We start from the raw sequence: 26,686 nt of genomic DNA, 5'->3' as shown, positions 1-26,686 counted from the left end.
TGGATTGTTTTTGTTGTGAGCCCCACATTCATTCTTGGAATATGGCATGAGGGTGATAGGCTAAAACAGATATTTGGTTCAGCCAATCTATGGTCGGGCAGTTCATGGAAGTCTCGGACCTGGTTGGATTATGCATTCATTAATAAGAGCTCTTTCTCCTTGGTATTTCATGTGTAAATATACTGGTTCATATGTGATTCTTATGATTGTTATATCCTTGTTATTTATGTTGGTTATATGCTGGTTATGAGTATGTTTTATGATAGACTTGATGTATGGATCTCATCATGTTTTTATTTGCAAATGAATGTACAATGAATATATGACATAATATATGATAATACAACTATTGTGATAAAGCAACAATGCTTCTTTACGAATCTCAGATAAGTATGAGACCCCTATGCTCAGATCTATTGTTATGACCTATAGATTACATATTGGTGACATGTTTGACGAAATGCTTGTCATGGATAGTAGGGGTCATATCAAGTACTTGTACGAATAATTCCATTAGTAGCCTTATTCCATTGTTGTTTATCATTTCTGGAAGTTTCATGAAGTTTTGGGTTGTGGCCTAAGTCATAGCCCTGAAAAAGTGGCACAAAATTCGAGTTCGTGGGTCAAAACTAGCTATAGAAGTCCACAGTCACTGGAATTCCTTGTTGTTCCATCAAAAGAGAAGGTTCCATCAAAGAAATAAAAATGGGGATCTCAATATCCTTGCTATATATCATATTTGTCAATGATGTAAGCATATTTGAAGGAACAAATCAAAGAGAAACAAAATTCTCAGGGAAATGTTGACTTATATAACAAGCGACAAGGATCGATATAAAAATTAACAAATAATATATATTATTCAGTGGTCTAGAGGAATAAAGAGAAAGGTAGTGCAACAAATTATTCCTTTTAACTCTCTTCCCCTTTATAATTGAGAAAAATACCTTGAATTCTACATAAAAGCCAATGATACAAGTTTACAAATTGTCTATGGTTGCACAAAAATATGGATAAGAGCATTACAAATTGTTGTTATAGATGATTGTCTAGAGGTAGGAGGCTAACACTTGTAAAATTAGTTATGTAGGGGATCCAAATATATTGGTTATCCTTAGCTCATATTCCTAAGTGCATAGTTGAAATGATAAGAAAAAAAGTACTTTAGCTTCTTTTGGATGGGAAATATAGAGAATGGGAGTATTCCTCAAATGAAATGGAAGATGTTGACTAGACCATAGGAAGATAGTGGATGGGTTACGAAGAACATTAACATTTTTGTATTAATTTTAGCAACCAAATTCTATCAAGTTTGATGTACAATGGAGGTCTCTGGGGAAAAATAATAATGGATTAATACATCATAAAATTATCAATAGAAGAATGGATTAGAAAGGAAGTCAAAACTTATGGTGGGGCCTCAATTGTTTGGAAAGAAATGGTAAGAGAATTTCCCTTTATCAAAAATGAGAAATTTGGAAAATAAGTAAAGGAACTACAATAAAAATTAGAGAGGATCCATCACTAAGGTGCTTAGAAAACTTCAGGTTATTAAGACCTTTAATAAACTTGCTTCAAAATAAGGAGATATTTTATATGGTAGATGTAATGGAACCATAAACAAAGTCAATTTGGATATTAATAAATAAATGAGGCTTACAGAGAGAGATGGTAATTTAATGGAATTAGTGCACTGATGAGCTCAAATTAAGTAGCATAAAATTGAAGAGGATAAGGTGGCTTGGTCTAAAATAAAGCTTTGGAGAATTTCACTCCTAAATTAGGATATGAAGCAAGTTGTTACCAACATTCGGGGGATCTTCCCGGTATGAAGTCCCAACTAGACCTCACATCTTTTGGTATAGGAGTCCCATCCAGTATGATGGCTTGGTTTCCATTGTCTTAAAGATATGCCTTAGCTCTTGCTTGTCACCACACGAGATTGGTTCACTTAATCTTCAAAAAGCGAGGTTCATGTGCTTGGTGAGTGCTTAGTGTAACTTGTTTATAATTTCTTTCACTGCAGAGGGAGAGGGTTAGAGTGAGTCTCAAGTCGAGAGAGAATAGTCCCAACTCAGATAGAGACACACAACACAACAGGATCTGCGCAGCTTCCAGCAGAGTAGTCCACACGGATGTGGCAGTCACAAACACAAAATTAACGGATAGCACGTACAACACTGAGCGAAGTAGTCCCCACGAGTGCGACGGTTGTTATAACAAGTTTACAAGAATGAGTTTGTATGGTGTCCGATGGAGTAGTCCACACGTGTGACACAATGATAACAATTGATACAACACATTTCCAGTAGTGGATGCACTAAAACAACCAAAATAATTTAGTTGTCTTAGTACAAGTTAAAGAATATGTATTGCAAGCGTCCAAAGAATAGTTTTACAAACAGATACAATACATGTTTGAAAACGTGTTGTCCTGTTAACGGGATTTTGAATTAAGTGAAAGTTCCAAGACACATTCATACACCATACATCACTAACCCCAGTAGTGGAGCATTGGAGCCACTGCTCGCTCCTCAAAGAAAATATTACAAACTCTCAAGGCTATGTGGAGGAGCCAAGGTGAAAAGTCCCTTGTTGTACAAATGAGGGGGTATATATAGCCAAGGGTGAAACTGACCCTTGTGACTATTTGACTTCCCTCATGATTGTTCGACAAACATGAATCTTTGACTTACATGACTCTTTGACTTCATCTATGGTTCTCTTGGACTTCCACGTTACATTACATCGATTACAACAAGTATGGCCCATAGTAGTGATGTGGTCGAGACGACTCATGAAACAACTTGAAATGACACTTGTGGTATGCACAGGCAGGTTGTGTTGTTCATGTCAAGTTGTTGTGCTACTAAGTGATGAGTGTGTTCTTAGTGTATCATATCTTCACCTCCGCATGATGAAGCGTGTAGGGTCTTTGATGGCCTTGGTGTTTGCTCAATGGTTCATGCATGTGCATGTGTCTCCTTTTCTTGCTACTTGGTATGCTTCGTGTGTTCGTCCAACCACGAGTAAGTCTTCTAGCATGCACTCCTTGTTCATCCCATTTGTTATCGTGCCATGTCTCATCCATGTACCTGTTTCTGCAATCACTCATGATGAGACAAACATCAAATCCAAAAATACCCTAGTCTACCATGATGCATTGTATTTCGTTTCTAGGTGCAGGTGACTGGGAGAGAGGACAAGGATCTGAAACAGTGCAGAACACATGTCAAGATCAAATGTGAGGTTCCGAGAAATTGTTGGGAAAACTTGTGCAAAGGTCACTATAAGGTTGGATTGAGCAGTCCAGGACAACAATGACATCTACAAGAGATGGCTTAGCTGGGAGGCAAAATTGCGAAGTTTTTCTAGGAAGGCAATACGAGCAGCAGGGAGCACTGGTAGTGAAAACTGCACATGACATTTCCTAGAGGAGGCCAGGATCGGGCTATGGGAGCTTGTTGGTCATAAATGCCCAGTTCTGGGAGGAAGTCAAGCAAGACATGACTGCACAATTTTCAGGCCGAGCAAAGTGTTGGGCAGCAGGTGGACTGTCAATGAAAATTGCACAGTTTTCAAAAAGAGTGGAGAGCAGGCTAGAAGGTGGACTGCCTGGCAGAAATACATAATTTCTCGTGACAATGCGGTGAAAGACATTAGGTGCATGCCCCTCATGTCTGTGCAGTTTTTTCAAGTAGTGCAGTTAAGAAGGCTGGACAACTATTGCGTAGTTTTGGAGATGAGTGCAGCCCTAGGTCACAACTCAAGTAAACTTTTTTGGTTGACTAGTAAGAGGCTTGATGGATAGGCTTGTAGGAAGCGCAAAGTGAAATGGCTTCATAGGCAACTTGTGCATTGTTTTGAGTGACAGTCAGCTGGCTTGATTCCGGAACTGTGCGGTGTAGATTGCCTGGATGACGACCTCCATCTCTGTGCATTTTTGGGCAACAGTGTAAGGCCACTGAGGGCTGATACTGCACAGTGTATCTCAATGGAGGTCTGGTTGATGGAGGGTGGTCTGGTCAACAGATCTTTAGAAAAAAGGTTAAGTGTGTGAGCAATTGAACTTGTGTATACATGACCTTACGAACACACACTCAACATGACTTGATGACAAGACACCTCAAACCGACAAGACAACATATGTTCAGCATGACCCTGAGCGAGATTGTCTAATGGTGAAAGCAACAAGTGTGGCACTTGGGATAGACCTTTGGACGACTGTGAAGACACTTGCACAACAATGCTTACAACATTGTGTGTGAGTGCGACGGGTGTTTACGTAGTCGAAAAAGCTCATGCACACAAAGACAAACCTTTGATATCACCAGAACAAGGTCACAAGCATGACATAACAATCAACATGCTAAAGACGACCGTTGGTCAAACAAGTGAAAAGGAAGCAAGACATTTAGAGGAAACACATGAAATGAATTTTGTGTTTTCACACATGCATGTTACTAAATGCATGATGATATGGCAATGACAAGCAGTCCTACAAACTTAACTGAGATATGTACTTCGAAAGGTGTTCTTTACTTACCATACTTACCCTCAGGATGATCATGCATTCGATGGATTTTACATGCGGTCTCGATCATTTGCCATCACTTAGTCTCTTGGTCCTTCTCCTCAACTCCTTGGGGTGATCTTAGCATGTCACATTTTTTTGTAGTCACTAAGAGATAGTCACGCAGTTTCAGTGGGCAGTGACTACTACTGGTATGAGGTCCTGGGAGGTCCATCTACGTAGTTTCTGAATGCAAGACCGATAGGGTAGCTTGGAAAACACTGTGCAGTTTTAAGGCACATGACACTTTTGTGGGATGGGGTCCTCGGAGGACACCTTTGCATATTTTTTGAGTGCAGTGCAGGCTGAGAGGCAATACTTCATAGTTTCTGGATGCAAGGAATTACTGTGGGATGGGTTCCGAGAAGACACATTTGTACAGTTTCAGGTTGCAAGGCGAACTAAGCAGCTGAGGGACAATACTGCACAGTTTCTGGAGATCGTGGGTTTCAGATGGGGGAAGGACACTGGAGAAAACCACTGCGCAGTTTTGGATACCAAGGGAGGCTGGGGTCTCTGCCCACTGCACATTTCCAACAGGCAAGGGAGAAAACTTGAGGGTTGCAAAAGCAAAGTTCATAGTTTCGGGAAGCTAGATGAGGCTAGGTTGCTCCTGAAATGTCTAAGTGTGAGATCAATGACACATATGTAAACAGTGATAGGACTCGACTATGATCACACATGAACCCTTAGCGATACAACGTAGACCATCTAGAATGTATAAAACATACTCTTCTTAATGCAACAACCTTCGTGAGAAGACTCCGTGAAGTGAGTGTGTAACATTTCTATGTGATGATGTAAACAGTGATAGGACTCGACTATGATCACACATGGACACTTAGTGATACAACGTAGACCATATAGAATGTATAAAACAAACTCTTCTTGATGCAACAACCTTCGTGACAAGAGTGCATGAAGTGAGTGTGAAACATTTCTATGTGATGATAACAAATCATGCGCATGCTTTCCCTTGAACAAAAAAAACATCCCCTTTGCATGAAAAACAACAATCCCTATGCCCAAAGATGACACATGTTGCATAAATATGAGAACATGGATAAATCTTAATATCAAGGAGGGGAGATTGAGATCATCAACTTACCAACAAGTGACCAAGGAATGATCGATCACGAGATCCAAGGTAGGATTTGAAATTTTCATGGGAGCTAAAAATTTGGAGGGTGGTTGTAGCCGCTACAACACTGGACACACATTGGTAGAACTCCAACTCTCTATATGGACCTTGTTTCATGAAACATGAGTCTAACTATTCCATAAGCATTGTTCGATTCTTTGATCGTGATGGCTTTTGCACTAGCTTGTGTGAAAGATGTAGTCCCCACCATTCTCTTCATCGGTCAGCACACATTCCAAGCCAAGTCAACTTAGTTGTTTTGATTGGGGATGAGGGGTATATTGATGCACAAGTAATATAATTGTCAGTGTTTAATTTTCATCTCTGGTGTTGCTCCGCTACCAACAAGCTCAGACAGTATCCCGGCAGGGTCACGCAAGAACACAAGCATCTCTCCACTGCCAACGAGCCTGGTCAATACCCCGATGAAGTTACTTGTATCACCTCTCTATGTAGGAAGCCTTTCTCTTCTTTCGCCTTATTCATTTTTTTCATTCTTTCAAAGAACTGTGCATAGACACAAAGGAAAAAGAGGGATCCTGACTTATTGAGAGCAGAAGAGGTTGTTCCTTCAGAGAAGTATGTTATATATACCTCTGACATACTTGTTAAGGTTTTCCCCCTCACCTTACTCTACTTGATTGAGCTGATAAGGGTTAACCCAAAAGAACCGATTAGAGTAGGCGGTACTAGTTAACAATGCAAGAATTGTGTTTTCACCAAGACTCACTCTGAACATAACGTATTTTCCATCAAGGCATCATCGACTGAAGACAACAAGCTCTTCATAAAGAGAGAGGACAACAGATAACCAGATGTTGATAGTTGTACAAGTCCTCTTAGATTTTCCCGACTTTTCTCGAGAGCCAAATACGGTTTCATGAGAGGCTAACCTACAGGCACAAGCAAGCAAAGAAAGAAAAATAAAAAGGCATAAGTAAAGTGAAAGAAAAACAAGTAATAAAAGAAAAGCAAGAAAGCAAAGACTACTACTCCTACGCTAAGCAGTGCATGGGCCTACTCATGTAAAGTGATATTTCTAATGCAACCACTGGCACATTGTCTAGATCATGTTGGAGAAGGCATGGTAAATGAGAAAGATATGAGTGTAAACCAATGAACAAGAAATATAGATCAACGAAGACCAACACGCTCTGAGTTCTAAAGCGTTCGTAGAAAAGAAAAGAGCGAATGCACAAGACAAACATTCTGCAGACGTACCATGGTGTTGCGACATACTGCGTGCATACAGTAAACATACACACTCTTTGGATTGTGACATATGATAAAAATTGAGAAAGAAAGACAAATTATGCTTTGCAAGCGTGCTCGTTATGTAAAATTCCTCCAAGGCATGAGCGATGGGATCATGTGATTCGAGTGGAAGAAGTGAACTCTGCGTATTAGATTGATCTTCAATTTGAAGCAGAGAGTGACGAGGAGCCTTGGGTGTTTCAAAAATTTTCTTATCGGAAGTGGAACTAACCTCAGGAAAGTGAGGGCCTAACATAACCATCAACTCAGGCTAAAGTGCCTCGATAGCCTGCGGGGTTTTCTCTTCATCAATAGATAGATCGTTGGAGGGTAGTCGCTTAGAAAGATTAACAACCAGTGAATCAACATCATGATCAAATGAAGAAGTACAAATATCGCGACAACCACGATCATAAAATTATGGATGTTGGTCGGCATCCTCGTGATTTGATGAATCATGTAAAGGGTAGATGAGAAACAAGGATGTTGACCCTCTGTGTTTTCAAAAATGGCATATGGAAGACGAGACAGATTTTTAGAGGAAGATGTGTCCTCTCTGCAATGTAATGATAGGCTGACATCTGGTGTATCCTATGAATGATCGGAAGTAGAAACATTCGGAGATGATTTTTCAAATGGAAAATCAAAAGTGGTAGAATCACAAGAGATGTCACGATAGAGCGGATGAGGCGCGGATGGAAGGGATTCATCCTTCACCGCGGGTTCTTCTTCAAATTCCCCCACAGACTCATCATGAATGATAGCATAGGTTGGTTGCACAACACCAACTTCGTCGACAACTTGATCCTCGTGAACACAAGATGTGGAGTCCGGATCAGGAGAGCACAACACAGTAAAATCTGAAGGATCAATGGAATGTGGGGATGGAGGTTGAGGGAATGAGTCCACGTAACAACCAACAGGGTTGCAAGCCAAATCTACGCAGACATTGAGAGCAGGTGGGGTGGAAGGATGTGACAGTTCAACAGATGAGCGCCCGCCTTCCCCCACCTTGCACTGCGGAGCTAGAGCTATTTGATGATAATGGGACGGATAGTCACTTGTGATAATGACCTTGTCCGTCTTAGATTTGGAATCTCTAACACCAAGGTGTGCTGGGAGGGGTTTGAATGATTCCAAGAATTCTGGATTTTCGGATATGTGAAGAAGATACTTAAATCTTCCATCGAGAAATTGCCAATCAATTTCATTTTCAGGAAATCAGTATGTAAGATTACAAAATCATGTGCAAAATTGCTCAACGGATTCATTGGGTTCTTTCTATAATTTCATAATTTCTTTATTGAGTGCTTTACAGTCAAAATGATTGAAAGCACTAGCTATCTCTGCGATCAACTGAGAGAAAGAGTGAATAGATTTCTTGGGCAGCGTGGCACACCATAGCAGAGGGTGCCTTTGAAGCGTAAATGTGAACCACGCGCAGGTCATGTAATCTTCTTGGATTTCATGCCTTTCACAGGAGCCTATGAAGGCAACTATGTGTCTAAGCAAGGCTGCTCTGCCTTCACCATCGTATGTGTTACGTGACAAGTCATTCTAGAGCTTCTCCAAGATTTTAAAGTCCTTTCCATAAGACATGCATTTCGGAATACTAATTATATAGTTAGTCATGATAAATGAGCGGAGATTCAAAACAGATTGCGAGGGCTTAGCTTGTCATCTAGCCCTCCTTCTAGTGCCAAAAATGTTGATGGTTTTGGACCCACCAACATTAGGGGGATCTCCCCAGTATGAAGTCCCAACTATACCTTGACACACCGTTTGATGTAGGAGTCCCATCCAATATGATGGCTCAGTTTCCATTATCTTAAAGATATTCCTTGGATATTGCTTGTCAGCACATGACAGTGGTTCGCTTATTCTTCAAAAAGTGAGGTTCGTGTGCGTAGTAAGTGCTTAGTGTAACTTGTGTCTAAGTTCTTTCACTACAGAGGGAGAGGGTGAGAGTGAGACTCAAGTCGAGAGGGAATAGTAACAACTCGGGTAGAGACACACAACACAGCAGAATCTATGCAGCTTCTAGTGGATTAGTCCACATGGATGTGGCAATCACAAACACAAAGTGAAAGTATAGCACATACAACACCCAACAGATAGTCCCCACGAGTGTGGCGGTCATTATAACAAGTTTACAAGAATGAGTCTGTCTAGTGTCCAACGGAATAGGCCACAGGGGCGAGATAATGACAACAATTGATGCAACACATTTCCAACAGTCTATGCACTAAAACAACTGAAATAGTTCAACTATCTTAGTACAAGTTAAAGCAACATGTATTACAAGCGTCCAAAGAATAGCCTTACAAACGAATACAATACATGTGTGAAAACATGTTGGCCTGTTAACAGGCTTCTAAATTAAGAGAAAGTTCCAAGAAACATTCGTACACCATACATCACTAACCTGAGTAGTGGAGCATTGGCGCCACTACTTGCTCCTCAAATAAAATATTACAGACTCTGAAGCCTCTGTGGGAGGAGCCAAGGTGAAAATTCCCTTGCTGTACAAATGAGGGGGTATATACAACAAAGGGTGAAACTGACCCTTGTCACTGTTCGACTTGCCTCATGACTGTTCGACTTACATGACTGTTCTACTTACATGGCTCTTTGACTTCATCTGTGGGTCTCTTGGATTTCCACGTTACATTACATTGATTACAACAAGTATGGCCCATAGTAGTTATATGGCCAAGACGACTCATGACACAACTCGACATGACAATGTTGGTATGCACATGCTCGCTATGTTGTTCGTGTCGAGCTATTGTGCTGTTGTGTGATGAGTGTGCTCTCGATGTATCATATCTTCACCTCCACATGATGAAGCGTGTAGGGTCTTTGATGATCTTGGTATTTGCTTGATGGTTCATGCATGTGCATGTGTTTCCTTCACTTGCTACTTGATATGTTTCAAGTGTTCGTCCAACAATGAGAAAGTCTTCTAGCATGCGCTCCTTTTTCATCCCATTTGTCGTCGCTCCATGTCTCATCCATGTACCTATTTTTTCAATCATTCATGATGAGACAACATCAAATCCATAAATCCCCTAGTCTACCATGATGCATTGTCTTTTGTTTCTGGGTGCAGGTGACCGGGAGAGAGGACAATGCTCTGAAACAACGCAGAGCACATGTCAGGCCGGGATGCGAGGCTCCAAGACATCACTGGGAAAAACTGCGTAGAGGTCACTGGGAGGCTGGGTTGAGCGGTCTGGGACAATAGTGACATTTGCGGGAGATGGCTCAGCTGGGAGGAAGAATTGCGCAAATTTTCCGAGAATGTAGTGCGGACAACAGGGATCACTGGCAATGAAAATTGCGCAATTTTCCAGAGGTTGGGATTGGGTTGTGGGAGCACTCACAGTGAAAACTATGCAGTTTCTCGGAGGAGGCCAAGGTCGGGTTGCATGAGCTTGTTGGTGAAAATTGTGCAGTTCTGGGAGGCAGTCAAGTAAGACATGACTGCACAGTTTCTGTGTTGAGCGAAGTGTCGGAAAATAGGTGGACTGTCAATGAAAACTGCGTATTTTTTCATGAGGAGTGGAGAGCAAGCCAGCAGGCGGACTACCTGGCAGAACTATGCAATTTCCTGGGAAAATGCATTGACAAGCAGCAGGGGAATGCCCCTCGTGTCTGCACAATTTCTGCAAGCAGCCTAGATAAGTGGGTTGGACAGCTACTGCGTAGTTTTGGAGATGAGTACAGCCCTGGGTCACAACTCAAGTCAAATTTTCTGGCTGACCAGTGGGAGGCTTAATGGATTGGCTTGCGAGAAGCGCAGATTGAAATGGATTCTTGGGAAACTTCTGCGTTGTTTTGCGTGATAGTCAACTAGCTTGCATTAAGGGAATTTTGAGGTTTAAAATGGGTCTCCTAAGGAAATTATAAAACAATAGTGGAAATAATAAAATAAGATTAGATTACATCATCAAATTTTAGAGGGAAAAAAGAAAAAAACTATTTTTTCAACTCGTATTTTCAACTTATCTCCCTATGGGTTTACTCAAATTTCAAGCAAAAACACTCATTGGATGCAAAAATTGATTTCTCATCGAAGGAGTACCCATGTTTCATACTTTCGATGGACCCTGCTACACGAAAAATGAGAAATACATGAAAAATGTGATTGCCATCAAGATTTTTCATGTATTTCTCATTTTTCATATAGCAGGGTCCATTGAAAGTATGCAACATGGGTACTCTTTGGATGAGGAATTAAATTTTGCATCCAATGAGTACTCCCGCTCGAAATTTGAGTAAAACCTTAGGGAGATAAGTTGAAAAAATAGTTTTATTATTTTATTATTTTTTAATCTTTTTACTTTTTTACTCCAAAAATGGTGAATCATTTCCCATGGTTTACATCATCATCTTGAATCTTATTGGTTCTTATAAAATTTATTTTGGTTGTACACTTTTTCTTATGAGGCCCATTTTAGATCTCAAAATTCCACTAATTAATCCATAATTGCATAGTGCAAACTACCTGGAGGAGATCCTCAAGCTCTGCGCATTTCTGGGCAACAATGAAAGGCCACTAAGGACTGATACTGCACAGTGCAGCACGATGTAGGTTCCGTTGATGGAGGGTGGTCCGATTGACAAATCTTCAAAAAAACGACTAAGTGTGTGAGCGAGTGAACTTGTATATACATGACCTTGCAAACACACACTCAACATGACTTGATGACAAGACACCTCAAACCGAGAAGACAACATATGCTCATCATGACCCTCTGCAGTATTGTCGAATGATGAAAGAGACAAGTGCGACACTTGGGATAGACCTTCGGATGACCATGACGACACTTGCGCGACAATGCTTCCAATATTGTGTGTGAGTGCGACAAATGTTTACGTAGTCAAAAAAACTCATGCACGCAAAGACAAACCTTTGATATCACTAGAACAAGGTCGTAAGCATGACATAGAAATCAACACGCTGAAGATGACAGTTGGTCAAACAAGCGAAAAGGAAGCAAGACATGTAGAGGAAACACATGAAAAGACTTTTGTGTTTCCACACATGCATGTTACTGAAGACATGATGATATGACAATGACAAGAAATAGTGCAAACTCAACTTCGAGATGTACTTCGAAAGGTTTTCTTTACTTACCATACTTACCCTCGGGATGATCATGCATCTGATAGAGTTTGCATGCGGTCCTGATCTTTTGCCATCACTTAGTCTCTGGGTCCTTCTCCTCAACTCCTTGGGGCTGATCTTAGCATGTCACTTTTTGTTGTAGTCATTGAGAGTAGATCACACATTTTCAATGGGCAGTGACTGCTGCAAGGATGAGGCCTTAGGAGGCCCATCTACATAGTTTCTGAACACAAGACAAATAAGGAAGCTTGGACAACACTGCGTAGTTTTAAGGCACGGGACACTGTTGTCGGATGGGGTCCTGGGAGGACACCTCTACGCAGTTTATGAGTGTAGTGTAGGCTGAGGGGCAATACTTTGTAGTTTCTTGATGCAAGGTACTGCTGCGGGATGGATTCCGAGAGGACACATCTGCATAGTTTCATGTTGCAAGGCAAACTGAGCAGCTAAGGTACAATACTCTGCAGTTTCTAGAGAAGATGGTTTTTGTTTGGGGGAAGCACCCTGGAGGAAACCACTGCGCAGTTTTGGATGCCAAGGGAGGCTGGGGTCTCTACGCACTACACATTTCTAGTAGGCAAGGGAGAAAGCTTGAGGGTTGCAGAAGCAAAGTGCATAGTTCTGGGAAGCTGGATGAGGCTAGGTTTCTCGAGAAATGGCTAAGTGTGAGATCAGTGACACAAATGTAAACAATGATAGGACTCGACTATGATCACACACGAACACTTAGTGATACAACGTAGACCATCCATAATGTATAAAACATACTCTGCTTGATGCAACAACCTTCGTGACAAGAGTGCATGAAGTGAGTGTGAAACATGTCTATGTGATGATAACAACTCATGTGTGCATGCTTTCCCTTGAAGCAAAACAACATCCCCTTTGCATGAAAAACAACAATCCCTATGCCCAAAGATGACACATGCTACATAAAGATGAGAACATGGAAAACTCTTAAGATCAAGGAAGGGAGCTTGAGATCATTATCTTACCAGCAAGTGACCAAGGAACGATCGATCGCGGGATCCAAGGTATGCTTTGAAATTTGCATGCGAGCCAAAATTTTTGAGGGTGGTTGCAGTCGCTACAACATAAGCATAAAAGAGGAATTTGTGGGAGATAGAGCATGGCGATCTAAGATCATTTTAACAACGAAACATTCCCTATAAATTAGAATTTTCTTCTAACTAGTTATCTTTATTATAATATGTACATGGAATAAATGATAGAAAAAAGATCTCTAGGGCCCAATTAGGTGCATTTTTGGAAAATAATGAACATGTTACTAACCATTTATTAGTTCATTGCTTAAAAATAATAACAAATGATGAATTGTTGGTCATTTATTAGTTCACCCTTTTCAAGCAATGTGTGGATAGAAGCTTTAAAGTTAGAAATTAAAGAAGGCAAATGGGAGGGAGAGACTTCACTAGAATGCTTCAAGAACTTTACAAGGTAAAACTTTGATACTTATTCAAGTTTTAAGAATGGTATTTCATAGATAAATCCACAATTGTCATTTTAGATTGATGTTTCGAATCACAAAAGACTCCTCATCAGGACAAGTTGTCGAGAGAAAAAAAAGGAAGACTAGTAAATAAATACAAAAGACAAAAGAAGGGAGCGAAGAGAAAGTAGGTCGACATAACATAAATGTAATAAATAAATAATAATAAGATAAAATAATACATAATAAGATAAGTTAAAATAAAATAATATAAAAAAATAATAAAAATAAAGGATATAATAACAATAAAGGAAATGTAAAGAACCCTAGAAAAACAAAAATATTTATACAAGGGAAAACTAAAGAGACAAGCCAAAGAAAATAAATGAAAGAAAAATAATAAGGCAAGAAAATAAGAGATTAAAGGAATCCAACAAATACTGACCTTAGCACCTCCATCCATGCTAATATTGTTGGATGTTTGATGATATCCTATGCTTCTCTAAACTTGTGTTTGAAATAATGATCCTCTTTAGTGATGATTTCATTGTCTTCAAGGCACAAGTGGTGCTCAGTGTTAGATGAATGTTCCGCAAGGGAAGATGAGTGGATTATTTCTTTATTTATGTCTTCCCCATGTTCTTTGAGTCTAATTTTAACTGAATGACCAACTCTCTAATGTAGCATATTCCACGGGAGAAATTAATCCTATAAACCTCCTTGAATTGGAATTAGTGAACCTTGTCTTTAAAAAATCTCATTTTGTTTCGGATGGTCTCAAGAGATATGAATGTCGTAATAATACCATTTCTTTTAAGGACCTTAGCAATTTATCCAGTGGTGCCAAAAATGTATGGGAGTTGTCAATATGTATCTATTGTTGTATACTTGATGCCCGATGCTTCCATCTTCTTTCTTGGTGAGTAAAACATCCAAAAAAGGAATGGTATTATTACTCTCAACTTCCATGGTAAATTTGATGTCATTAGAAATTCCATTAAGATGTCTCAGAAACTTATCAAATTCTAATCTACCATGGGGCCATTTCACATTGGTGTCATCAACATACCTCTTCCGTATTTTTGGTTTCAAGGGGTAAGTATGGATGGCTTTCTTTTCAAACATTTCCATATATTGTGAGTTAATAACCTTTCTGTTTGAAGAATGGGTGGTATTGTTAATATTCATGGTGGCACGAGAGGTTCGAGGAGTAAGGATGAAAATGGAATTGATGCCACATGAAGGATCATTGATATCATTAACTTGTTCAATCATTTTATTAGAGGAAACAATACAATCAATGGTTGGTAAGTACCATTTCTTGTTTTCGGCAACCATGTCCAGGGATGAATTGTTAACATAGTAATTATTATTATTATATCACTGTGTTAGTAGTTATATATAGTGACCATATTTTACTGTTAATTTGATCCATACCAAAACAAATTAAAAAAATCATTTTTTACACAGTTTAACTTTAGGTTTTGGATTTTTTGGGCGGTGACATCAGCCTACCGCAACCACCTGGGCCCTAAAGTCCAATGTATGGCATCAACACTATCTTTGAAATTAATGCTAAACCAGTTTCAATTTTTGTGTTGTCGTAATGCTTGCCAAACCCTCCATTTTCCCTGGTATCATTGTATCATCTATATTCTTTATCCACAACTTTGTTATGGAGTTGAACTTGAAATGTGAGGAGATACCCATGTTCATGCTATATTTCAGGTGCACAATCTTTTGGTGTTACACTTTATTTTCTGCCGAACATGCTTAGATGATTATCACAATCTATGAGTGCTTCTCTAGTTGTAAGAAGCAATGGCTTGGTGTTGCAACTATTTTGGATTCATGAGAAAGAAGAAGCAAGAGGACCCATAACCTGACCCCCTTGCATTTTATGGCAATAATCGATTTGAGAAACATTTACTTAGGTGCACATAGGAAGAAGCTAAGACTACGAAGAAAGCCTAATATGAATATGGCCACAAATTCCCTGTCATTTTTGACAAAAGTAGGGAGACTTCTAAACCATCTAGTGTGGATTTCTATGGATCTTATTCCAAAAATAATCCCGTCAACGAGACCCACCATACTCTTAGATTAGAGGACATGAATGGAAACACAATTATCAATCAATACATTCGAGAGCATAAGTTAGGAACTAGTAGCTATGACAAAGTTCTACTTCACTGAAATATAAAATATGGGATGTTTTATGCCCTCAAGATTTTTCACAAGTAACGTCTTTCCAAAGTGCTTGTGGCATCATCAGAAAGTGCTCTCACAGATTTATTAAGAGAGGTTTCAATCATGAAAAAGTTGGACCACCCCAATATTGTCAATTTAATTGAGGTGATTGATGATCTGGATACTAGTCAATTTTACATGGTCTTAAAATATGTTAAAGGAAGGGGGATTTTTCAAGGTTTTGGACTAGCTAGAGGAATTAGGGAAGATATCGCTAGAAAATACTTTTGAGATGTTCTTGCAGGTCTCATGTTTCTACATGCTCATAATATTTTTCATGGATATATCAAACTAGAAAACCTTTTGGTTGGGAGCAATGGAACGGTTCAGATTTCTGACTTCAGTGTCGACGGGATTTTTGAGGGCAATAATGATGAGCTTTGAAGGTCTCCTAGTACTCCTGTTTTTACTGCACCAGAATGTTTCTTAGGCTTCACATATCATGCTAAAATTGTTCATGTTTCGGCATTGGGTGTGACACTATACTGCATGGTGTTGGGATTTTATCCCTTCATTGGTGACTCCTTGCAAGGCACATATGACAAGATTGTTCATGATCTACTTGTCCTTCCATAGGATTTGAGTCGAACACTTGAAAAATTACTCGAAGACCTTCTTTGCAAGGATCCAAAGAAAAGGGTGAGCTTAGAGGTTGTTGCAAGACATCCATGGGTTATGAAGCATTACACGTTAACTGTGTAGGTTTTGAGGAAATGTGAATAGGGTAGCTTTAGATATCATTCTGATTATCATGAGAAAATTGTAGCCACCTCTAAACTATTTTCAGAATTAGTTTAGTAGGGATGGTTATGGTTTTTATTTTTACATATTTCATGGTTTCTCTGTCATGGAAGATATGTTGAGGTTCTTCAAAAGAGGGGGTTCCTTTGCTCATTGTATTTATATTGATTTGTTCAATGATCCTTGTACATTATATCCTCCTGTATGAATTTAGATATTTAGTGCCATGCTTTAGTTGGACCTCCTTCTAATGTAATTAGGACCTCAAAGGAATATTATTTGACAGTTCTAACCATGAAAATAATAATCATGAATCACATGATATGGTGGCTAATGTTTAAGCACTTCATTGGCTCTAAGGGAATTCTTCAAAATCTTGGTGTCCCAGTTGCAGATTATGTATTGGTAAGGTTGTAACAAGCAAGTTCAGTGTTTCTATTGTAGAATATGCGTTGGTAAGATGTAGTAATTAAGTTCATCTTACAAGGAATTCCCCGAACATTGTTCAAGTCATAATAAAAAAAATGCTTCTTTATGGAGTTGGATTATAAGAAAAACAACAAACCACCAAAAATTATCCCAACCAATCAAAAAATTTAGAGATATGTGTGGCCAATCTGGTGTCAAATGTAGCAGATAAGAATTGGACCAAATTTGGAGACACTTGAGTAAAGTTTTGATGGGTGGTCAAAATAAAGAACCAAATATGAAAATATTTCAAAAATACAGACAAAAGCTCGTTTGAGGAGCATTGTAGTCTAAATCTTTGTAATCCAACATTAGCAAAATTTTCGACGAAACTAAGTGTTGCTGTCAATTACACCTACTAGACTTTTATCTCACAAACTGCCAATTCCAAAGGAGTTCCCACACATGGAGCAGTGTTTTTGAGAAATTTAAAGCGGTTGACATAAGAGATAGGGGATCCAATAAGTGACATTTCTATCAATTGGCAGAAAGTTTCCTTGTATTCACGTCCACACTAACGACAAGTGAGGTTAAAGTAACCAGAAGTACACTAGACAAGTAAGTCAACTCACCCCATTCCCATTTTTTGATATGTTATCTTCAACCAATCTATAAAATATTTTTGAGTGGGAGCGTGAGTTTGAGTTAGGTGTTCATTTCTATGTGATTGTTGTGTCACTGGTCTAGATATGATGGTGGGAATGTACTTTAATTGTTGAATAAACAATGTCTATTATGGGTCCCACAATTTTCTTTGTGGAATATCATCGTCAGATTCGGTGGAGGTGTTGAAATAAATTTGTTAACTTATGTAGAGGTCTTCACTTTGGGTGAGGCTCATGGGAACCACAAAGCCAAAGTCTCTATTTCATTCCATGTGTATTTGTGCTATCAGTACTATGTATCTTGCAAGGTCTCCACTTATACTTGATTAATGGTAGTTAAACCTTTCCGGTGGATATAATCTTGGTACTAATTGTAAATATATGATTTGTATGGATTTTCTAGTGTTACATTTCCAAAAGTCAACAAACTGCCACAAGCAAGAACAAGAGGAACGTTGGAAAAAGTAGTGATATTGCCACCATTGACTGTTTTCATCATCGTGCATATTTTATCATTTGAGTTAATGTTATAATTAACATTCTCCCTTGTTTCTATCATGGAATTCCTGCTTTGGGTAGCCACATCTAGGTGTTGGAGAATCTAATTCCAACCCCCTGCTAGGTGTCAAAAATGTCCCTCCAAGCACCCTAGTTCAGTGTCAATGAGTCTAGTTTAGTCAAGTTTCACTCAAGTCATTTATTACTAATGTTTCCAATGTAATCTTATTTAATTGATTCGTAATATTGAGAAGAGAAATCTTCTACTCCACAATTTTCATTTTTTATCATAGTATTAGAGCGTCAGAGAGAACATTAAATTCCAAAACATTAGACTCCAAAGAGAACAACGCTTGAATTTTTTTGAAACAAAGGTCATGAAAGGCCAAGGAGGAAAATGCACTTATGCACCTGTAAAAAAAAACACAATGCATCGTATCTGTAGTTTATTCCAGAAGAAATTGCACACAAAGTTGCGAACTTATGAATTTGGTGAATTCTTAAAATTTCCGCAACCCGTGCGTTGAAGGGCTGCAATCATATGCGCAGAAAAATCCCATCGGCGCTGTGCACATCACGAATTCTTAAAGGGAGCAAAATTTTTGACGTGGTGCTTTTAAAAGGAGGTCCGACGGGATCAAAATTCAAAAGCTCAAGGGCAAGTGTGATGCCCAGTCAACACATTGAAAGTCTTGAAAATTTTTCTAAGAAACGAAAATGGTATTTACAGAAATCCGTAACCACAAATTCATGTGAAAATCAATTCTAAGAGGTATCATGGTATATGATAAACAAACGTGCAAAGACCTAATGTAATTTTTTGTGTGCGTTGGTATTGCTTTTAAAAAGGCTCAAGTAATTTTAAAAATGGCTTATTAAATTCGTTTCAAATGTTATATAAGAGGCCTTATGTCATAAAGGTTATATAAGAGACTTTTTTTTTTTTTAACAAGAATGTGAATTATAAAAAGGAAGGGAGCGCTGCATTTTTTCTTAAAGAGTGGATTTCTTTTAAAATGAGATTTAAAAACAATGGAATTGTTTCACGAGGGAGGGGTAGGCATTGTGATATTTGTGAAAGAGTCATTTTAGTAAAGAATGGTTGGAAATAATATTTTTTTAGAGAATTTGTAGACTCGTTTGTTTATGGAATCTAAGTAACAACAATTTTTTTAATTGTATTTAGTTGCAATGTCTACAATTTGTTTTGCTTGTTGAGTCGTATTGATCTCACACTCAAGAAATGGGAAAAATCAAGAGGCTAAGAAGGTCAAAGTGACAACATGAGATGCTTGAGATCTTTTTAGATTTGGAAGTGAAAAACCAAAAGGATGCCTTCGCATTGACACAAATAAAAGAGATGTTTGAGATCTTTTTAGATTTGGAAGTGAAGAACCAAAAGGATGACTTCGAATTGACACAAATAAAAGAATATGTGGATAACAACATTATTTCCTGATTTCAAATTCCAAGACAGCCAAGCAAGCTTGGGATACCCTTGAGATGAGTTTTAGTGTAAGGGGGAGTATTGAAGTTGAAGAAGAAGGTGGATCTACAGTAGCAGATCTACAACGAGATGAAAATTTGGTGAATCCCACTGTGCTTAGCCACAAGTGGATGAGGAGTGAATAATTTCTAGAAGGAGCACATAGATTCTCGTGATTCCCACTGTGCGCAGCCACAAGTTGATGAAAACTTGGTGATTCTAGCAACAAAGCTTGCTGATGATAATTTGATGAATCTAGCGACAAAGCTTGCTGATGAAAATTTGTTGAATCCAACAACAAATCTTGTTGATGACAATGAAGGTGCCATTGGAGCAGTCAATGCTATGGTAAATCTAACAATTAATATTGTCGATGAAGATGTTGTTGCATATTTTTTTACTAAAGATGAGTCGTTGCATATGATGCAACAAAAACATCATATTGACACGATGTTGTTTGGAGAGATAATCCCACTTGAATCTGAAAACCAAGTGGAAAACAACCTGTTTGTAGCAACACAGGTTAGTACAAAAGTGGAAGAGACAAAGATAGATGCAAAGGCAAAGAAGGAAACCCACAAAGAGAAAACAAAGATAGAAGCAGAAGCAGAGCTTGAAGAGCAATAAGAGAAAGCTCTCATTGCAGAGCAGAAGGAACAAAACCAATGTGGTTCTGCAAATATTTTTAATTCTAACATTGATTTCTAGTGTGCAGGTACACAAAATGATTATGAAGAAGAGTTAAATTTACTTGAAACATGGCTTGCAACACCATGCCTTGATGAAGTTTGTATAGAAGTTGAAGAAATGAATGTTGAAGACAACATCAATGATGAACAAATCAATGAAATTTTCAGGTATTAAAGTCTTGAAGAAATATTATTTTACTATAATCTTATGTTGCAACAGATTGATGATGAAAAGAACACTACAAAAGATACTACGTAGCAGCAGCCCACATACAAGTCGATTTTTGAAGAATTCTAGGACATGCTTATACAACCTGGAGCAATGGAAGACCTGCATTGACAAGTGAAGAAACTAAAATTTGAAGTCTACAACAAAAATAAAGGGATGAAACAATTTAGATGTTATAGGATCTGAAAGAAGAGAAAAAGAAAAGTAAATCTAGTTGAAGTCAATTTTTTAAATTGTAAGCCTAGTTGAGACATAGACAAGCAGACATTTTAATTGAATTTTTATGTGGTTGTAATTAAGGGGGAGTGTTGGATAATCTAACTCCAACCACTTGCTAGGTGTCAAAATCGTCCCTCCAAATGTCCTAGTTCAGTTTTAGTTAGTCCATTTTAGTTGAGTTTCACTCCAGTATTTTATTATTGATATTTCCAATGTAATCTTATTTAATTGATTCATAATACTAAGAAGAGCGATCCTCTGCTCCATAGTTCTCATTTTTTGTCACCAGGGATACATAACGGTTAATATTATCGTTATTAATTTCTTCTTAAGTGTATGTTATAATCACCATTATCGTTTGTTTTTGTCGCGGGATTCCTGTTTTGGGCATCCAAGTTTAGGGATACGCAATTGTTGCTATTAACATTATCGTTGTCGACATTATTCATTGTGCTATAATCACCCTTCTGGTTCGTTTCTGTCACAAAATTCTTTTTTTGGGCAACCATGTCCAGGATATGCAATTACTATTAACATTATCATTATTCATCAGGCTTCCTTCACTATTAGTTGTATCATTATTATCCTTTCGCCAGTGTTAAAATTTTAATAATTGAAGGCTTCTGTCACAGAATTAACCATTTCATTGATAGAGTTAGCGTTTTTTCTAATGTGATAATTCTCAGTTGATTGTAGTTTTAGAATTTTACAAGATTGGTGATTCTTGGCAATTAACCCTTCTTTGTCGGCCTTGAGGACAGCTACGGTATGTAGGTACATGGATTTTAGGGAAGGTGAAAAATATATGCTCAAATAACATGAAATCCTCTTGATGAAGTAAAAATTCTACAATGACATTTTAATTTTGTCCAAATAATTTCCTTTTATACAACATTTAACCAAGGAACTAACAATTAATTAACAAGGTATGGTTTGTGGATCTTACTAAAGTTGAAAGATGATACTAAGTTACAAGTGTACAACTTTTGGAGACAATAATTTGGTAAATGTGGAAAATTTACATCTAATTCAGATTGTTAGATCATGGATGAGATAGGCAAAAAACAAACAAACAAAAACTTTTAAATTATTAAAAGTAAGCATACATAGAAGGAATCTAATGAATCTACACACAAATATATCTCCATAAAGACATCACACACAAATATACCTTCATAAAGGAAATGCTTCACTATGTTGTATCCAAGTTGAAGGTCAACAATATGTTGGTGCATTGTTTCATTCTCATATTCAAGTTGAGTTACCTAGGCTTTAAGAAGTTGCACTTCTTCCGAGAGGAGGAGGATTGAATTTGAATGTTGTTGAAGCTGCCTTTGGAGATCATTTTCTTCTACATGTTGTTCAGTCAGAGGGTGGGGACAAGAGCTATAGGAATTAGTTCCTCTTGAGGCTACAGGGGTGGAACCAAAATAATCCATTTATGCAGGTAGAAAAGAGAGGGACACGAGTTCAAAGAGCCCTGTTTGAAGGAGGAAGGGGGAGGTGGACTAAAAATACCAATGAGGAGAAGGGGAACCTTGGAAATTTGAGAGAACTTGGAAGGGAGGGTTGGTTGAGGCTATCCAGAGGAGGAAACAAATTGCTTGGGAATTGGAAAGCGCTCTAGAGAAGGCATGGAACAATCAACAAACCAGCAATGGGACTAGGGCAGAAAGTCGTGCAATGAACCAAATGAGAATAACAGATTAATCCTGAGAGAGTAATCATCTTGGTACGTGGGAGATTGAGAAGAACCTACTTCTTCACATTCAATAGAAATTTTAACCCCAAAGGCACTCTGCTTTTTAGAGAAAAGGTTGAACAATTAGAGGGCACCACAATTGAGAGAACCATTGAACTAGAGAGAAGAGGCACTCAGGGTTGGAATTTGATGGGAAAAATGGTCATCATAGGGGTCTTTTGGTCGTTAAATACGTTGAAATATTTTGCATGAACGTATCTTTTGACGTGCCTTGAATTGTGCAAAACTTATTTTTGACGGTCAATTATTTTCCTAAAATATTATTAATACCATATGGAACTTGCATAGATAGCATAAATAAATTGAATTCGCAGACCTTGAAGTTGGCAAGAGGTTTATCACTGATAGTGGTTAGATCATTGTTGCCAGCTGTTATCTCAAAACCAGACCCTGATAGGTTGCTGATCAGGTAGACTTTAATTAACTGTTTCAAACCTACTTTAGGCTGAGGCTTAGCCTCCTCAACCTGAGAGGGCCCTCTCACAAGATTAAAGATTTGGATAATGAATAGATGGCTAACTCTATGAAGCAAAATGAACAAGTATAAGAGGTTGAAACACAATTAGAAATTATCCATTGGGCTTATGGAGTCATATATTCTTCAGTAGTGACAATAAGGTTAGCTTTGCATAGAATTCAGGGCATTCAGAATCTAACATATGTAGAACACACCAAACACATAGAAGGCCAACACAGTTTATAAAGATATGAAGTAAATTAGAGCATTGTTAGTGATTTCTAAGTAATCACATATTCATAACACTATAGATAGTAGGAAAAGACAACACAAGACGTTCATCACATCAAGTTCCTTTTGATTCCTAAGAAGCAAAGCCAATATTGTATTACTAAGAAACAAAGTCTTTTTCATAAAGCCAAATATCAGAGCTTTTCTCAATAAATTTCCAACACTAAGTACATTGCTATTTCTGCTATATATAGAATTCTTTACAAAGCTGAGATTCCTCCTCCAGCATGAGGGGAACTCGAATTCTGCTTGCTATGACACCTATTCAAACTTTAACTAACTATTAAATACAACAACTGCTAACTGGAAGTTTTAGAAACCTAAGACAATTAGGAGTCTAACTCCACATCATGCTGATAATAGCATTTATTACAATAAAAACTCGTTCTCTGACAAGTGGTTCCCTTCAGTTTAACTTTGATGGATGTTTAAAAACTCCTTGCTGGCCCTTAATGTCTTATCTTCTTTACTGCTCCTGCAAAGTAGGAAACTGCCCCTGTTTTCCTGCTTTTGGTTTCCTCAAGGATATTTGAGACCAATTAACCATGATGTTCTTCTTTGATTACACAAAAGTGTATTGGAGTGCCACGTTCTTGATGTGCTGTAGACCCTTCCCATATACTCGTATGGAGACAAAACTTCTTCAAAGTTGTTTGAAATGTCGTGGACAATACTAGCGGTGACCATTTGTATGACAAAAACTTATAGTTCATATATCTTTTTCTCCGCTTGTTTTACCCTTGTTGGTTGCTTGCACATTGTAAATGATCCCTTTTTGAACTCCCCTTTCAAAAAATTTCTCCTTGATTACTCAAAATTGGTCGACTGAGTTTAATTATGCAGCTACAGCAGTTTCGTAGCGCGCTACGAAACTGCTGTGCATTATGCGTCATTTTCAGCAGTTTCGTAGCGCACTACGAAACTGCTGTGTAATCACAAAACACAGCTTTAATACCAAAATCTGACTGTCTTGAGCCTCTTTTAATTTGAAATGTCCCTTTCAACTGCCCTGAAGCTATTTAAAACTGAATGGGGATGCATCATTCTTCAAGAAAAACTGTAACAAGGTAAATCATCAAAAATTTGGGGTATAACCTTACTTGTTGTGTGATTTCCTTAAGGAGATCTTTCCCGCTGGCTTAGCTGCATCTTCAAATCCTCAATTTGTTTCTTCATAACCCTGATCCCAGCTCTCAGTTTCATATTAACTCTTCTGATGAATTTTGCTTCTTTTATTGCAGGAAATGACCATGTGTAGTATTGAGCATGACAGTCGACCACCTCAGGTATTTGAATTGTTTTTTCTTCCCATAGAGCCTCCATTTTGTTGAAATGAGCTTCCTTGATTGCATGTTTTCTTGAGGCTTTCTTTAGTTTAGCAATTTCCAGGTTTGCTAACTTCAACTTCTTTTTTAACTCTTCAACACTATATTCTTCTTGAGGGACAACTGCCTTACCTTTATCTTTTCCTTCTTGAGACTGTGTTATCTCCTTTGTTTCACTTGTTTCGAGTAGTGTCTCTTGTACTTGTCTTGAATGCCTCGTCACTGGTCTTCTTGGCTTAAAGACAAATTTAACAACCGGATCATCGAAATTGAGCTTTTTCGAGGCTTTAATCTTTTTGGTCTTGTCCTTTCCTGACTTTAACAAATCTGCTTGAATCAAGGGAGATTCTTCAATATCAATAGCTTGCAGTAAGTCATTAAGGCTTCCCTTTGAAACTAGGCTTTCCTCAGTAACCACTGTCTTGCCTTTTTCTTTAGCTAAATGGCCCCTTGTCATTCTTCTCTAAACCACTTCACCTGTAGATGATTCATGTACACCCTCTCTAATCTGAGTTTTCCCTTTCTGGGATTGTTGGGGTGTGTCTTGGATTATCAGTGGTTTGGTAGGTTATTTTACCTGCTTCCTAACCTTCAATTTTACAAATCTCCTGGATCTTGTTTCCGCATGATGGCCAGTTGCTGTTGGAGACTCTTTTGCAGCTTGAGGACTGAGACCAGTCTCATTCTTGAAACCAAACATAAACATGAATGTGGGCCAGTCTCTACCTACTTTCTGGAGCTCATGCAACACGATTAATTTAACTAAGCCGTGATGAAATAGTGAGGTCTCATAGGCTTCCTTCTTTAGCTAAACCTTGTCACACATTTTGCCTAGGCTATGAAACAAGTAGAAAGGTAAATCAAGAGATATATTTCCTGTGAAATGCAGCAGAAGCTTGAAGTGATATGTATACACCTTATGATACCTCCCCTCGCAGGTAAAGTACCTTTGTATGCAGGTAAGCATATTGGCATATGCATCCTTGACAAAATTCCTGGGCACAAACTTATTTAAATCTGAATCAACAAACTCCGGCTTAAAAAATTCTTTGCATGGGGTCATATCAAATTGGAAATTTTTAAACCATCTTTCTTCTCCCCTTGGGATCTCAGTAACTGTAGATATGGCCTCTGGAGTGACTGGCAATTCAAGCACCCCAACTTTTGAATTCATTCCTGTGAAATTCAAGGCAAACTCCTTGGTGATTTGCATGTGGCCTCCTTGAAGCTTTTCACAGAAATTCCAACAGCCAACCTGCTTGAATGCACGTTCAACTTCTCTGTTCTTTAAGATAATGTCTAAACCTTCAGGTTCGCTCCTCAAGCACCTGCCTGACCTGTGCTCCTTTCTTTCTGTATCCCTTTCCATGGGATTCCAACAGGGTGACAATTTGAAAGACTGGCACTGTTTCAATTTTCGATCGCTGCCTCTCTTGAGAGTTGCCTCGCTTGAAAGCTGGCTCGCCTGAAAGCTGGCTCGTCTGACTTCCAAGAAATTCAAATTGAATGCTTGAAAATTTATTCCTTACGCATGAATCTGACCACAAATCATGACTGTGAGTGCTTGGCTTTTCTTGAAACTTGAAATCTGAGCGTACCAAGGTACCTAACGACTCTAATGATGAAGATAAGCAGTTGGACATGATAGGCAAAGTGTATAAACTGACAATTGATGATGTAAAAATAACGGACCTTGATAGATATGACAGCTGAGCAAGATTTTCTACGGATCCGCAGGAATCCCCGATTTCGTAGTGCAACCAGTGTAAAATCTGGGTTTTGCGCTACGAAAATTCCTAGACTTGTTTCCGCGCTACGAAAACACCTAAATTGTTTTCGCGCTATGAAAACACCTAAACTGCTTTGTAACACATAAGAACCTTAAAACGAACTTGATAAAAGGAATCTATGCAGGTTGTGGGACCAGTGATGAATGAGAACGGATTATTGACCTTTATTTAACCATACCACCAAGATTCTAAAGACCTAGACACTACATTGAACATGGAAAAACTGAACTTGGACTAATACCTAACCTTCACAATCAAACTGATGTGAACAATTCTGTAATCGCTTCTCAAGTGATAACACCAGCCTTGCATTATGGTTCTGCA

The 26,686-nt window shown here is 38.4% G+C and overlaps 1 pseudogene; it reads left to right on the top strand.

Annotated features, from left to right (window-relative positions):
- LOC149177034 (serine/threonine-protein kinase GRIK1 pseudogene) overlaps positions 1-16,378 on the top strand; it is a 39,184-nt pseudogene extending 22,806 nt beyond the window's left edge.
- Positions 16,379-26,686: the final 10,308 nt, after the last annotated feature.

Source organism: Pinus tabuliformis, chromosome 4_1 (genome assembly GCF_031772625.1).
Source record: "Pinus tabuliformis cultivar Carrire ecotype Pingquan chromosome 4_1, CPIR1, whole genome shotgun sequence".
NCBI classification, from domain to species: Eukaryota; Viridiplantae; Streptophyta; class Pinopsida; order Pinales; family Pinaceae; genus Pinus; species Pinus tabuliformis.
The sequence above is the reverse complement of the archived record's forward strand: the minus strand, read 5'-3'. Positions and strand labels throughout refer to the sequence as shown.